Source organism: Apodemus sylvaticus, chromosome 17 (genome assembly GCF_947179515.1).
Source record: "Apodemus sylvaticus chromosome 17, mApoSyl1.1, whole genome shotgun sequence".
NCBI classification, from domain to species: domain Eukaryota; kingdom Metazoa; phylum Chordata; class Mammalia; order Rodentia; family Muridae; genus Apodemus; species Apodemus sylvaticus.
The window spans coordinates 5,471,646-5,487,615 of NC_067488.1; the positions used below are offsets into that span (position 1 = coordinate 5,471,646).

The following is a 15,970-nucleotide window of genomic DNA, read 5'->3' on the forward strand; positions in this document are numbered from 1 at the left end:
CAGCTGCTGCTGCTGCTGCTACTTCTGCATCTTTTCTAAGCCTAGCACAAGGAGGCAGGGAGATAAATGGGCGGGAGGACAGATTACCACAGCACAGCTTGATAAATACTAACATCAAGTACTAAAAATAACTAGATAGCAGCAGTCGCCTTTAGGAATTTCATTTCTACGTTTGTGTGGGGGCCTTGAGAAGGGAGAGAACGCTTTAAAGCAGGACTGCAAATGTTCCCTGGAGACAGAAGAGCTTCCCGCGGCCCCGCAGGCAGAGCCGTACCACCCCCCTCCCTGGAATAACTCTCTAGCTGTGCTCTCTCATTTCTGCAGCTCTATAATGGCCCCCTCCCAGGTCTGTACAAGGCACCCCGACTCCTGCACCGGGAGACAGGTAAAGTGCCTGGGAAATTGCAGACTTGACCATGTCTTTTTCCCTCTGCAGAATTTCCAGTTGTTTCTGGAGAAAAGAAAGGTGATTGGGACCAGTGTGCATCTATCTGCGAGTCCCTGTTACTTAAGTGAGTCACAGCAAGTCCCTGGTTCCCACAGTCTGTGTGATGGGAACAACTCCAGATTAGGAGGCCACAGAACTCCAACATGCCCGTCCCTAGGCAGGCCGCTGCACCTTTCCTAGCCCAGGGATGCGGAGAGAAGATCTTGATGGGGTCGGGGCAGAATTTCCAGGTTTAACAGAGAGAAGTGTTAGCTCCTTTTTGATTCTGTTGCTGTTTCCCTCTTCCAGGCGAGCCAAGCCTGCCCCTGTGAGTCTATCTGAAATGCAGGGAGGGAGACAGAGCGCACCCTCCCTCCCGGGTGAGCGCCAGCACCTTCGGATTTTTCATCATCTCCCTGCCACAGGCAGCAATTTCCCTCCATCTCATTCCCTCTCAATGAGGAGCTGCAAATAGAGGCCTTTATGTCTCAGTCCCCTTAAAATCGCATCTGGATCTGCTTCCTCCCTCCGTGAGTCTGAGGAACAGGATGAACAGGGAGCACTCTCCCCCACCCCTCCCCGGGGCAAATGTCCCTGCCTAGGGCGCCAGCCTCTCCTGTCAGGCCTCCACTCCCAGCCAGCGTGCATCTGCCTCCCTGCTCTTCCTCAGCCTCGCTCAGGTCATGCAGGGATGCGTTTCCTCCTCCTATGCATCATGCTTCCTCACAGGGCGCAGATTCCTTCTCAACCCCTCTGCTCCTGAAGCCACCGAGGCCAGCTCTCCACTTGCTCTCCACAGCTGCCTATGCATTCCCCAAACTGTCACAGCAACGGCCTTGTCCTCTCTGCTCATCTCCCTGCGAAACATTCTGCCTTTTGATTCCGTGACAATGCAACATCCTGTCTTCCCCCCTCCTCCCACCCCTCGGACTGTGTGCATTCCCAGACACTCCCCTGTCTCGCCGATATCACTGTCTAGAGTTGCCAGGCTGAGCAAATGAAAATATTCAACTTGCAGTTAATTTGAGTTTTAGATCAATATTAAATTCTGTTTAGTATGTTGAAAGCTTTTATGGGAATTATTTTACACTAAAATAGTGTTCTTTTCCATCTGAAACTAAATTCTGGGTTCCCTACTTTTTAACCTGACAACCACTATAGTTGTTTCTTCAGAGGTTGTCTCTAACTGCATCCTTCATTTTCTATCTCCATGACCCTAGAAATGATTTTTTTTCTCAGAAAAACAAAAACAAAACAACTCTAAATCTTCATCTCTACCTACATCAGCCTCTGTTCCTCTCTTCCTTCCCCTGCCGCATCTCACCCTTCCTCTCATTTCTTTGTTTTTCTGTGGGTGTTTTATAGCATTCCTAAATTCAGTTGAAACTGACAACTCTGGCCTCCCAGTCATATCAACTCCCTCTTCCCCCTCCCCTTCTTCCCCTCTCCCTCTCCCTCCCCCCTCCCCCATCTTCTCCTCCCCTTCCCTCTCCTCCCCCTTCCCATCTCCCTCCCCATCTCCCTCTCCCTCCTCCCCATCTCCCCCTCTCTTCCCTCCCCCCTCTCCCTCCCCCTACCCTCTCCCTCTCCCTCCTCTCCTCCCCTCTTCCCCTTCCCTTCCTCCTCCCACTCCCCCTTCCGTTCCTCCTCCTCCTTCCCTTCCTCCTCCCCCTCCCCCTTTTCCTCCTCCTCCTCCAGTGGCTAGCTCTTGGTTCTGCCTTAACCAGCTCTCTCAAGTCTGCCTTCCCTTCTATGGATCCTGGGATCCATGGATGTGAGGCTGTCATCAAATCCTACCAGTCTTTTGAAACTGTCTTCAACTAGGTCCACTCTTTCTATTCTCTTTACCTGCGATCTCCAACACTACCACCAAATGATCATCCTAAAGTCTAAGTGTGAGTGTGCTACTCCCTTGGTCAAAGATGCTCACATTCCCCAGGAAGTGTTCGGCAGCCTGTCACAACTTGGTCTTTCCTCGGCTCATCTACCCTGTGGTCACCTTGGGGGATCTTCAGGACACAACCTAAGGCCTTCCTCTGTCCATTGGCTCACACTCAGGCTTAAGCTTGGATCACTTTTAAAGGGACAAATACAGTTGGGGCTAGACATGAACTCTCTACTGAATTGCCTAAGGGAGTCAGTCAGAAGCAAGCACATTAAAGACCAGAGAGGTAGCTTAGTGGTTAGGAGCACTTTACTACTCTCGCAGAGGTCCAAGGTTTGGTTCTTAGACCTTGCTATTGGTAGCTTCAGTTTCCGGGGCATCTAGAGACCTTTTCTGCCCTCTTTGGGGCACCACACATACATGCAAATAAAACACTCATACACATAAGGTTAGAAATAAATAAATCTTTTAAAAAGTAACCACTGGAGTAATTAAATAAGCAATTCATTGGGAGCTGATATAAAGAATTCACTTTTCACCCACTTCGTATGTATCAGGTATGGACAATGTCAAGTTCACATTGGCATCATTTATCTCTGTGATATCAAGTCACAGCTAGACTCTGAGAAAACTCCACTCAGCCACTGTTTGCCTCCCCGTTGACCTTTTGAACCGGATCCTTTCTTGTCACCCTGTTCTTACAGATGGGAGTTTATAATGGTTTCTGTAAAAGCTTCTGCCTTCTGTGCGATAGAAATCTCTTAAACTGCCAGGGGCTCCACTGCTCCTAATCCACATTCTGAGCTGAGACGTGAGAGTGCACTCATAACCTACATCACAAGACAGTGAACATTTTCAACTCTATGGTGCATTTGTTCTCTATTACAGCTACTCAACTCCACCACTGAGGCCCAAAGTCAGTCAACCATGAATGACTAAAAACAATGATAACACAAAACAGGCCTGGGGTGACAATGAAGCCGTGCCTAAAGCCAGCAGCCAAGGTGCTGCCAGAGTGTCTGTCACCCACCCTGAAAGATGTTCCCACGAGCAAATGTTTACTCATGCTTTCTTTCCAAGTTGTATCTCTCAGTGTAAGTCACTTAATTAGAAAGAACAGCAACATTTCAATAGATATTTTTAATTTGACAGGTTTATATTTAAACTGAATTCAGTACCATAGATTGGGTCATAAATAACTAAGGAATGGGGAGTTGGGCTCTGAGGCATCTCTGGAACTTTCCATGTGATCCAGTACACAGCAGGGTCAGGGTGAAGCCAAGCAGACGAGACTCACCTTGCCTTAGTTAAAGGGTAGGCCTCTGTTTCTACTCACTGTAACAAAAGCAACCTAAATAATGAATATTTTGGTTCACAGGTCCAGGGTAGAGTCCATCATGGGAAGGGAGTCTTGCATTCTGTGTCCAAAGCCAGAAGGGCACAGAGAGATGGGTGCTTCACCTGGACAGCACATGAGCTGACCCGGATGGTTTGGGGGCACGGGGTAACAGGCCCCAACGGTGTGTGAGCATGGCCCTGAGGTGACATGGCCCTGAGGTGACATGGGCAAGGGAAAAGATGGTCCTCTCCTCCATTCTTGCCCCCCCCTTACCACCCCATGGCAGGCAGGAGGGCTGGGCCCCACGGTCATCAGAGTGGGGAGAGCAGGCCCTGCACGTCACCTGGGCAGCAACAGAAGAGCTGGCCCCCGGATTTGCAGGTTGTGGGGTGAGCCGGCCCTGAAGGCATGACTGTGGAAGAGCTGGCCCTGTCTCTGGTGACAGCAGGCAGCAAAGCTGGTTGGAGGTCACCGAGGGTGGGAGAAGTGGCCATGTCCCCTCACCAGCTGCAAGAGTGGGGGGGAGCGGGCCCTGCACCTCATCAAGGCAGTAGGATACAGCTAGCGAACCAGCCCTAAGTGCATGAGAGCGGGCGAATGGTTGGCAGTGGACCAGCTCAGATACCGCTCAGGTCCCATCCAGGGCTTTGAACTGGCATACCTAACATCTACCTCATCTGTGAACTGCTGGAATGCATAATGATCAACAGATCTAAAACGACAGGATCTCCATAACACAGGACAATACAGAATATCTGAGAGGAGTCCCAGTGAGGTTCCAGTATCAATAGTGTATCAGAAGCCAGAGGCCTTGTAGGAAACTCATCCCAATGAACATTTGCAAGCAAAGTGTGGACAAAAGTGTATACCGTGGGGGCACAGTGACACACTACAGCCTCCACAAGAAGATTGTTTTTATTCTGTTCAGGGGAAGGTTGCAGGGGTGGAGGGTAAGTATGAGGAGAGAGGGAGATGAGTGGGATTGGGGTGCATGATGTGACATTAATAAAGAACCCAATAAAAAGTTAGAGCCAGGTGGTGGTGGTGGGTGGCGGTAGCGGGCGGCGCACGCCTTTAATCCCAGCACTTGGGAGGCAGAGGCAGGAGGATTTCTGAGTTTGAGGCCAGCCTAGTCTACAGAGTGAGTTCCAGAAACCCTATCTGTCTCGAAAAACCAGGAAAAAAAGTTGAGAGAGAGAGAGAGGGGGGGGGGGCTGGTCTCTGCCTACCTGTCTCCTTTCTGTGCGTTCCAGGGAGCCCAGCCCTTTCTACTCTCTTTCACATTTACAGATGGACTCATCGCACTCATTAGCCTTATCTAGATAGATAATCCCTTACAGCCTTACAGATGTGCTGCAGGATAGTCCATCCAATCACATTAGGGCAGTCAGGAAGCCTGTGATTGATTAGACGGGGGGGGGGGGGGGGGGGGGGGGGGGGGGGGGGGGGGGAGGCGGAGCTAAGAGTTGAGGAGAGAGGGCCTCTCTGGGAAGGAGGGAAAGGAAGATGGCTGCTGACAGGGTATCCTCGTAGGCGTTTTCCAGCCACAAGTAGCTATGATCTCACAAGGTTAGAAATATTGGGATAAAGCTTTTATCATTATCAATTGGCTCTGAAATTATTGTCTTGGCATCTCCTAAATTGTGATATTATTGATATCTGATAATCTGATTTGTTAATTAAGCTTTAAGAGTCATGATCCTACCGGGTAATTAGGGTATTGAGATGGCTGACCATAGGTTGTGTGGGCAATGCGTGGCAGCGAGGAGGAACTCAGGGGCCCCTGCCTGAGAGAGGGAGCCCTGTGGTCTGGGCTGGCCAGAGAGTTGGCAGGCTGGCAGGGGCGCAGGAGCATGGTCCAGCACCACAGAGAGTTGGTAGATTTTTTAAAAATATTTCCCGAAGCACAGACACACCCCATAAGTTTGTTTCCATGGTAGTGTAACTCTAATTAAGTTGAGAATTGAGACTAACCATCACAATCACAAAATTTAAGAGAGTACCCAAAAAGGCAATTAAAATAAATAATGTTTAGTGCAAATATTCTTAAGTGGATGAAAGATATCAATTAGAAATAAGCATTAGATTTTTAAAGAAAGACAGACTCCCTCTTGCTGAGTTTTTACTGATTTACAGATTTAAGAGTAGCTCAGTATTGTGCCATTTCTAACCCTATTCTATTGAAAGTCTTGACACTTTTGCACTGTGGTTCTTCACCCAGTTTGATTTGTTTAAAGTTATCCATGCTATCTCTTATTGAGATTGTGACATTTTAAGCAACATCTAGTTCTGCACAAAGCAAACTCTCTGCTGGTTTCCCTCCTACCACCCTGGTCTCATCCCCATGACGGTGTCCTGCACTGTCAACTTCTATCTCCATCTCAGGAAATGGTGTGTCCCTCTGAATGATGCTCCCTTTAGTCTAAATCGTTCTCCTTGATGATTGTGTTGATGCCGTTCTTAAGACATTTGGGTGTACCTCAGACACAGGCAGCTTTGAAACACGTGGAATCTCTTGTCCCGGCCCTACAGTCATTTCTTAAAAACACGTGCTGAGGAGACAGGGAACTAACAGTCTTGAGTTTGGATCTCTTATGTGCAGCCATACTGTGCCACCATGATGGACAGCAGTGTGAGCCTCGTGGTCAGGAGAGGAAACAACCCCTGCTCTGCAGCCTACCATGCCTACACTAAGGCAGTCATGTTCAGGGCATGAGGTAAATGCAATGCATCCTGACTCATGATATTCTCCTTTTTCAGTGACCTTATAACTCAGTCATATGTTGAGGAACACTTATAGCTTTAAATAAGACTCTATCAGATTTGACAACACATAGTCCTGTATAGTTAAAGAAGCAGCTCGGACAAACTGAAGTTACAGATTACGACGAAAATAAGGTTGAAGCCATTCTACTCTATCACATTCTGCTAAGAAGCTGTACATTTTAGACAGGGCTTTGATACTCTATTGCCTCTCTTCCTGTGGTGGTTTGATTGAGAAATGTCCTTTATAGGCTCAAACGTTTGGGTTCCCAGCTGGTGACATTATTTGGAAATGGGGTTTCAGCCTTGCTAGAGCATGTATTGGAGGCATGCCACTGGAGGCATGCACGGAGAGTTTATAATAGTACCCCACATGCGGTTCACTCTCTGTGTTTGCTGTCTGTGGTTGAAGATATAATCTTTCAACTTCCTGCCCTTGCCACTATGCCTGTCACCTGCTGTCATGACTCTCCATCATGAATGGCTCTTATCCTTCTAGAATCATAAACCAACATAGTCCCCTTCCTTCTATAAGCTGCCTTTGGTCATGGTATTTTATCACAGCAACAGAAAAGTGGCTAACACACTACTTACATTCCAAGGGAACCTCTCTCAACAAAAGAGCTTTACCTACTCCTTCTCAGTTGAGCATTACACTCTGAATGGCAGGTCCGATGTCATTTAAGAAGCAAAAGCATGGACTCATCAATGTCATTGCAAAGGTGAAAGTTTAAGGAACTTAATCCCAGGTCATGAGCTAGGGAGTGGAAGGCCCAGGTCTTCTGACATCTGATGACTTGTCCTTCTCCTTCATGTCTCTTCCATCTTGGCGTGGCACACAAGCCCGGGAGTCTTTGGCCCAGTACCATCCATTTTTACGTACATTAGAGCAAGCTTGATTAGACATTACCGAATCAGATTTTTAAAATTCTTCTTCTTCAGATAAACCCTTGCCTCTTATAGCCTAGAATGTCCTCAAAGGCATGATTCCTTTCCTTCAGCCTCCAGAGTGATGAGAGTACTGGTCTGCACTGTAGTGTCCAATTTAGGTTAGATAGCTTTATTCCTGGAGGATCAATAACTGAGATGCATCATGGGGGGAAATTAGGACAGAGGGAAAGACACAGAAATTGTGAAGCAGCAAGTGGCCCCAGATGAAGGCTGTGGCTAGTAAAGAGTGTCGTCAGAAGCAGGGAAGGTTCCTGCCCAGGGGAGGGAATTGGAAGGACTCCAGGTAAGAGAAAGCCGAGAAGGAACTCCCGAGTCCAGGGGGCAAACTTGACTCTACTGATCTGCCTAAGTCCGTCCCTTTTGGTACAAAGAACCATCACAGCGAGACAAATGTCGTCAAAGCAAGTGCTTCTCAGGTACTTTTCTGGGTTTTGTGCTTCAAGTCAAATCGGCAGTGTCCATTTTCAGTGCATGCCGGGTGTCACCATAACTGTGTTCCAGGCAGAGCATCGTCTGAACACAGATGCTAGGATCAGGGCAATGAGGGAGATGATGAAGATGTGAGCGATTATGGAGAAGGGAGGGGACGTCATGGGGCTTCACCTCCCACGCAGAGCCGTAGAGCCGGGAGGAAGGCAGCAAGGGCTCTGCTTTGGAGAGTCCCATTTCCTTCAACCCTAGGCACCAGCCCACGTGAAATGCTCTGTAATGAGATACACACCAGCTACACTCAGGTATTCAACATACTTGGATGTGCAAAATTTCACAGCTGGTCACAGGTTCATAATAACTACGTGCCTCTTTCACGGGGGAGATGCGGAGCCCTCCTGAGAGTCGGCACAGCTCCCCCAGCTTTCCAAACAGAGCAGCTTAAAGACTCCTTTGGCAATTTTAACTGCACAATAATAGAAAACACCCCGGGCAGAGTGTGAGAGACCAATCTTGTAACCAGCGGGATGGAAAGGTGTAAACAAGAATGGAAAGAAAACATCCACCCTTAAAAAGCGCTGCTTTTGACAGGGGAACAGGGATAAACTCAGTTACAAATACCATGGAACAAAAGCTCAGAGGAGTGTGAAATCACACCCCAGGCAACAGCAAGGATCCACTCCACTCTGCCAGCCCTTGCCTTTTGGCACCAGACTTGCTTTTACATCCTTCTAATTTTACGAGCTTGTGCTGTGCAGTTCGTTTCTCTTTCCGAGCAACATGACCAGAATTCCGAGGCAGTTGTAGCTTTTCCAAGCCTAACAGCATTGACTTGGAGGATTCACAGCATCCTGGAGGCCCTGCACGTCCATCTTTCTTTGTACCATCCATGCATGCAGTGAAAATACATCCATAATCTCATACTGCGTTTTCATATAGTTTTTATAATCATTTGTGTTGTTGGAAAGATCCAGAATTGTTTGATCCTTTTCAAACACGACTACTATGGCCTACACATGTACTCTTCACCGTGACTCGGGGGTGGGGGAGGTGGGGGGGTGTGTGTGACAAGACTGAGCAGGCACTGGAGTTGAAGACCTGGTAGAACACAGGAGAGGGAGAGACTTGGAAACACAGGGTGCCAAGCAAGGAGGGCGCCACCTCTATCCCTCAGCTGCAGCTCAGATGCATGGTGGACAACTGTTTATAGGAGGTCATAATTTTGAACAGGGCACATGTACTAAACGCACACAGAACAGCTCATGAGAGTTTATACATGCTAAGTACTATGAAAACAAACTGAAGCCTGAACTGTCTTAGGAGGAGGAAGAGGACGGAGAAGAGGAGGAGGAGGATGGAGAAGAGGGGAGGAGGAGGAGTGGAGGAAGAGGAGAAGGTGGGAGAGGAGGAGGGAGAGGAGGGAGAGGAGGAGGAGGAGAAGAACGATGACTAAGGTTATTTACAGCAGCCAATAAGAAAAGAGCAGTTTACGTGAGCAGGCATGATAAGGGCAGCCTCTGTCTCCATCCAGTACGACTGTAGGAACAGCAACTCTGAAGTAGTAGCCAGGCCGCCCTTGGAGACTTATTTCCTTCTGACTTCCCTCACTGCAAAGTCAACCTTCTCTTTTCATCCCGATGGAAACTGATTTCATTTCACACAACCGATGCTAATTGACTCTAGAATGATAAGCCAATCAGACCTCCAAACTGAACTGATGTAATTTTGTCTCTGGCATCCCTGACTTGGGCTGTGTACCACTCCCCAGTAGGTGCTTTAAGAATGAATCCTGGATGAAGGAGGTACCTGTGGCTGAACAGGCATAGCCGTGGGCCAGCAGCCGAGCTTTCTAGAAAGTGGAGAGTGCTCTTCTGTGAAGTTCTTCAACACCCACCTCTATCTCTTTCTTGCTCAGTAGACTTCCTGTTGGCCTTGACCTCCAAACTGCCTTGCTCAAATTTATTACCCACAAAACTGTGCCATGCAAGTTTGGTTGTACCAAGCAGGCCGTATTGCCAATGCAGTGACTTCTCACAATCCATAGCACCTGTGGATTGTGTTAGGGAGGTGCTGTAGATGAAAATAGACGGGGATGAGCACCAGTCAGCGGGAAAACTAAGACTAGAACCAGGATCAGGAGCCGAGTAAGGCTACTTCCGTGCCGGCCAGCCTGGAGTTTGATTCCTCTCCTAGACTATCTGATCCTGACAGCAGAAGTTACGGTTTTTATTTTTTTAAAAAATAGCTCTCAGCATGAGCAACTGCATTTGTGATGTGATAGAAGGGGAGCCAGATGAATAAAAAATACTTCTCAAAGTCTGAGAGTTCACTATTGGAGGTGTGTACTTAGGGTCTTGAAGTTATCTTTCCCATGCATGTGGCTTCTTAGCACACGTTCACTTAGGACGGCTAGCTTTCAGTTGGAACCCTCTTGAGGAGAGGACTCAGAGGCTGAGATGTGTAGAGATGCCTAGAAAGAGGGGGGGTGGGGGCTAGGGCAGACAGAAAAGGAAGGTGGGTGGTCCCGAAGAGGTGTGGTTTCCTTGCTGGGCTGGCCCTGTCCTTGTGCTCCGGAAACAGGGAGAGGTTGTATCGAACTCCATTTTACAATGATAGATCAAATTTAAAAATAGAAATAGCAGTGATGAAGGCAGATGGCGTTGTGTGCCGTGGACACCGAGCCTAGCATTGCGGGTTAACTACACAGCAAGCGTCAACATTCCAGCTTTCGGAAGATTTTTTTAGTTTTAGATCTAAAGATTGGAGAGATTCTGTCTCTTGGAGAGAAGCTGTTCCAACAACAAGCAATGTAAGAGAGAGGTGGACAGGCAGGGGGTTCAGAGTCTCTGTGTGACCTGAACCTCAGAAAAGGAGGGGTTAGACTTGGAGGAGGTAATGGCAGCTTTCCTGGAGACACCAGTCTCAGAGGCAGTACCAGATAACGGGGGAAGCATGAGTTGGTAAACGCCTGCCTACCTTTGCAATGTAAGCCTACACTGCCAGATCCAGGTGCAACCTGGGTATTCCTGAACAAGAAAATCCAAGTTGGACTTAATCACTGATGAGTAAGATGCCCTTGGCATGTTCCCAGGGACAGACACAAGACGGCCGATGACAACCGGAGGTATGACTCATACAACGCCCTGCTTCCTAGTAAAGTCGCCTCTTCCCACGTAAAACCTAATGACCATTGCTTCAACCAGCAGTTAAACACATCTGGAATTTCGGAAAGAGGTAAGTTTCCAGATTTATATGTTAAGATGTGTGTCTAATAAATCTGTGGAAACATGCAGGTCCAAGCACTACCCAGTAAAGAAGCACAGGAGGAGTTTAAGTGATTCTAGGACCTTCCATGGGCGGCAGCCTGAGCAAGACTGACATAGAGATAACTGCACCCCTGGGCCTCCTGCTTGCCTCAAACAGGAAAGGTTACTTGTATTTACCTTCACTTACTGTCTGTATGTTTTTTTAAAGGACGCCCTTATTTAATTTCTACAAAGAAAACAACCCAAAGGAAGGAAGGAAGCTTTGACCTTTCTGCGATAAATGAGTTATTTCACCAATAACTCTGCTCCTCTGAACAACAGCTCTTTAAAGTCCTTAGCCTAAGAGAAGCCAACACCTACAGCCGGAGGCTTATTGTCAATGAGTGAGGAAAACTAAGGCAGATTTTTGAAGGAGACCAGACCGGTGAGCACTGAGAACGCCGTGCCCGCAGGTGTCTGAGTGAGCGCTCTGTGGTTCCCTCTGGCCTTACCCTAGCCACCCTTGGCCACCCCTTCAAGGCAGCTGCAGATCTGAGTCCTGAATAGCAAAGACACCCTGTTTGTGTCTCCTCATAGGCTCCGTGATCATGTGACCAAACCCACCACAGACGCTGGCAGAGTCTGAGTTCAATGCAGGCATGCAGCTGCTGGGCAGGTGCACTTCTGATGCCTGAAATACGAAGTGGGGATTCTGGGGTGATTTTTGACTCTTTAAGGTGCCACCAAGCCGAAAGGAGAAAAACAAATGAGATGCTGAGTATGCAGGTGTGGTTACAGTAATCAGTGGACAACATAGTGACACCACATTTCTGGAAGTGATGTTTTATAAGGACTCAGAATTCAGAATAAGGAGTGTGCAAAAATGAGTGTCTAATATATTCAAAATGCAAAATTTTATATGCATCATGCAAAGCATAAGACATACACCGTCAATGGTGTTCTATTTATTAGTTATCAGTGAACAGAAGGTTAAAGTGAAAGTATTCAAACAAAAAATAGACTTAAAATGAGTAACCGTGCAAAGCTAGCACTGCTATTATATCATCTGAACTGTGAGGAAGTGAGCTCTTAAAATTCACAAACATGGTTGCCATGGAGTCAAGAGCATATTTATGTGCAAATTTATGTGCTTAAAAAAAAAGGGGGCTAGTCAGAGAACTACTGATATAGTTAAGAACTATCTCTAAATATTTGTTCTGACTCCTCGCTCTTCTTATAACACCAGCCCTCATCTAGTAACTCTGAGGAGCGTTGTAAGCTGTTGACAACGTTTTGGTGTGTGGGTGGGGGTGTGTGGATGTGGGTGTGGGTGTGGGTGTGTGGGTGTGGAGTAAAACTAATTTGTTTACCTCCAGTGGAAATCTGCTGGAGGGCAGGCAGCGAGAACATCCCAGGCACCCTGCCTTTTGTAAGTCTGTCCGTCCATGGTGGAGATCCCAACAGGCCACAATTCACAGCCTGCACACATAATTCTCGTATTACAATGTGCACACCCTCAGGTGGTTTCCACTGAGCTATGCCTGTGTGGCCCTGGCCTGTGACGGGCAAGGTGCAGCCTGTCACTTACCAAGAGCCAGCTTTGGCATTGTCACCTGGATGGATACTTCCTTCACCGTCTTCCGCTGAATTTGAGACAATGAGCTGTCCTGTGGAGACAGAGCTATGAAATGCCACAGAGCAAAGACCACTGCTTCCCAGATGACAATCGGTCCAGGTGGCAGCCACAAAGAAAAGGAGAGACTCGGTACTTTAAGTCCCGCATTTGTGGTAGTTTTTATGTAGCACTGTGACAGCACAAAACACACAGGTTTTGTTGTGGTTTAGATCTGAAATGTCCCACAGGCTTGGGTTCTGAGCAGTAGGTCTCACTTGTGGCTTTGTTTGAAGGCCGCGGGGTCTTTAAGAGGTAAGGCCTAGCTGATAGATTTAGGTCCATAAGGGCGGGTCCTTGGCAGTTACACCCTGGTTCCGCTAGCTTTCTGTGCTTCATGATCTGCAGCAGGCAACTACTGTCACCTCACACTCCTGCCTCCACAGACGGAGCCACTTCGTCCTGATTTCCCTACTAAATTAGACTGTTATATCTCTGAATCCATGAGCCAAAAGAAACATCTTCTCACTTCAGTTTTTCTGTCAGGTGATGCAGAAGAAATAGATAGAATCCCAAGTCTCATTGCACTCAAATAATCATTCTTTGCTTTTGACAATTATTTTGTTCTATTTTTCCTAATTGTTATTGTTGTTTGGTTGTTCGTAATTTTATTTTCCAAATGGGTATTCCTGCAGCCAGACAGATCCTGAACTCAAGGTCCTCCTCCTGCCTCAGCCTCATGAGGACGGAGATTATAGATGAGCGCCACCACACCCAGCTTGTTTTTCCTTCCCAGGAGGGTGAGAGTGCAGCCAAATGCTCTACAAATGTATATAGCCCATCTAATGCTAAAGTTCATGGACGGATAGCCTCCTCTAGGTAGGAGTCTTGGCACACAAAGGAATTATACACCAAAGTGATTTTTTTAATATTTCATTTATTTACATGACTACACTGTAGCTGTTTTCAGACACACTAGAAGAGGGCATTGGATCCCATTACAGATGGCTGCGAGCTACCATGTGGTTGCTGGGAATTGAACTCAGAACCCCTGGAAGAGCGGTCAGTGCTCTTAACTGCTGAGCCATCTCTCCAGCATTATTTTTGTTTTGTTTTGTTTTGTACTTAAAATGAGCAGGTAGGGGCTTGAGAGATGGTTTAGTGGTTAAGAAAGTGACCTGCTTTTGCAGAGGACTGGAGAGTTCCCAGTACACACGTTAAGTGACTCACAACTGCTTTTGACTACAGCTCTGGGGATCAGAGTGCTTCTTCTAGCTTCTGTGGTGCACTTACACGTATGTACCATACACAAGTCTACACATAAGTTTTTGTTTATGTTTTTAATTTGAAGGTGTTTCTCTAAACCAGTGCTTGGTTTGTCGATGTTTTTGAGGGCGAGGTATACTTCAGTTTTAAAAAAAATAAAATTTTCTTTTCCAATATTTATAAATTGAGAATTTGTAGAATCATTATGGAGACTGATTGAGAGTGCCCGTGGACTCCAAGCTCAGCTTCCCAAACGTTAATCTTCCATTGATAGAACAACGGCCACAAAGACAATAAGCCATAACCTATGTGACGCCATTGCCGAGTGACCCTCACTCTTTATCCATGCGCTGTGGCTTTATGTCCCGTCCACGTCTTGGTTCCTCCCAGGGTCAACCCGGACTACGACATGACATTCAGTCGCAATGTCGGCTTAGGCATCTGCCTGGAACGATCTCTCAGATGTCACTTGCTTTTAATCACACTGATGATTCTGAAGAGGGATGGCCAAATATTTAGAATCGGCAAATATTAGAATTTGTTTTATGTTTTCCTCATGATTAGAGCCAGGGAGCATGTTAAGAAGAAAACCACAAAGGTGAACTGCCCTTCTCACCGTAGATCAGAGAGTCCTCTTACTCACAGGGCAGGCCGTCGGATGTGGCCCTCAGTTCCCTGGGGCGGTGAGACAGAGAGAGCTTGCCTGGCAGGGATGAAGCTCTGGTCTTGGTTCTACAGAGCAGACAACACCCCTGTCTCACGTAGCATTCGTCAGGCTCTGCCGTGGGTTTTCACCCTTCCATTCCACACTCAATGGGAGAAAATCACTGTGTAGCCTGTGCTTTCCCTCCTGTCTGTGATCCAGCTGGGATTCTTCTTCTGCAAGGTTGGGGGTGGGGGGGGGAGCAGGGGTTTGTGTATTTGTCTATCCAATCTTTTACATGAGTGTAGTTCTGCATCGTTCACTCTAGGTTATAGCCCAATGTTATTTTATTTATTGTGTGGAGGTCTTGCAACTGGGCCCCCATTTGTGTGAGCGGGAGGGGGTGAGATGCTTCCCTTGGTCTTTTTTTCTTTAGACTCTGGTGCTGCTGGACACTCGCAGCTCATCTAGTGTATTTCCTGCCCTTGTCCTAATCAACCCTTTCTCCAAGAGACCTGGCTTTTAATGCAGACCATAACTGGAACCCAGGGCCTGAGCAGCAGTGTGCTCCTTGTTACAGGATGTCAATGCTTCTAAAATGAACCAGCGCTTCAGTCTCCTCATAGGAGCTACAGAGAGAACTATATCCACTAATTTTTCTGGCTCTGGTAGCTCACACCCATAATCCTAGCACTTAGTAGGTAAAGACAAAAGAATTTGCCTGAGTTCCGTGCCAGCTTGGGCTGCATTGTGAGTCTGGAGCCAACCTGAGCAGCGGAGTGAGACTTTGTTTTTTAAAAAAAGAAAGAAATCAGAGAACATACACACACACACACACACACGCACACGCACACGCACATATTGTTTTTAAAAAGTCAATACAGAATGATAGGTCGTTCAGTGGGTTAGAAGTCCTGTTGAACAAGCCTGGTGAGTTAGATTTTAACTCAGGAGCCAAGAATGGATAATGAAACCCAGAGAACTGGTTGACTCTCAAGGCAGAAGAGTCTCAGAATAAGACATAATCCAAGTGAGCTGCCTTCCACGTATGTACACAAACACAGTGAGAAATCACTAGAGGATCAGTCCACCGTGCTGGGGAGATAGCTCAGCCAGTGAGGAGTCAATAAAGGTATCATGGATGTTTATTAGGTTGTCTAGACTGGTGGCCTCAGAGGTATTAAAATGTGCTGTCTTTGAGGAGAGGGCTTAAACGTCAGACGTGTGTCCATCAGTGATGGGACCCATCTCGCAAGCATGAGGACCCAAGTTCTACTTCAGGAATCCACATTAAAAAGCCATGATGGCACATTATTTTAAACCAGTGCTGGAGAGGCAGGGACAGGCGATCCCTGCGCTTGCTGGGACCAGCCTAGCTTACCAGTGAGTTACAGGCCAAATGAGAAACTG

At 47.3% G+C, this 15,970-nt stretch overlaps 1 protein-coding gene across 2 annotated transcripts in view; it reads right to left on the bottom strand.

Annotated features, from left to right (window-relative positions):
• Positions 1 to 15,970, bottom strand: part of Ncald (neurocalcin delta) — a 445,096-nt gene that overhangs the window by 217,881 nt on the left and 211,245 nt on the right. The gene's annotated exons all lie outside the window — the stretch shown is intronic.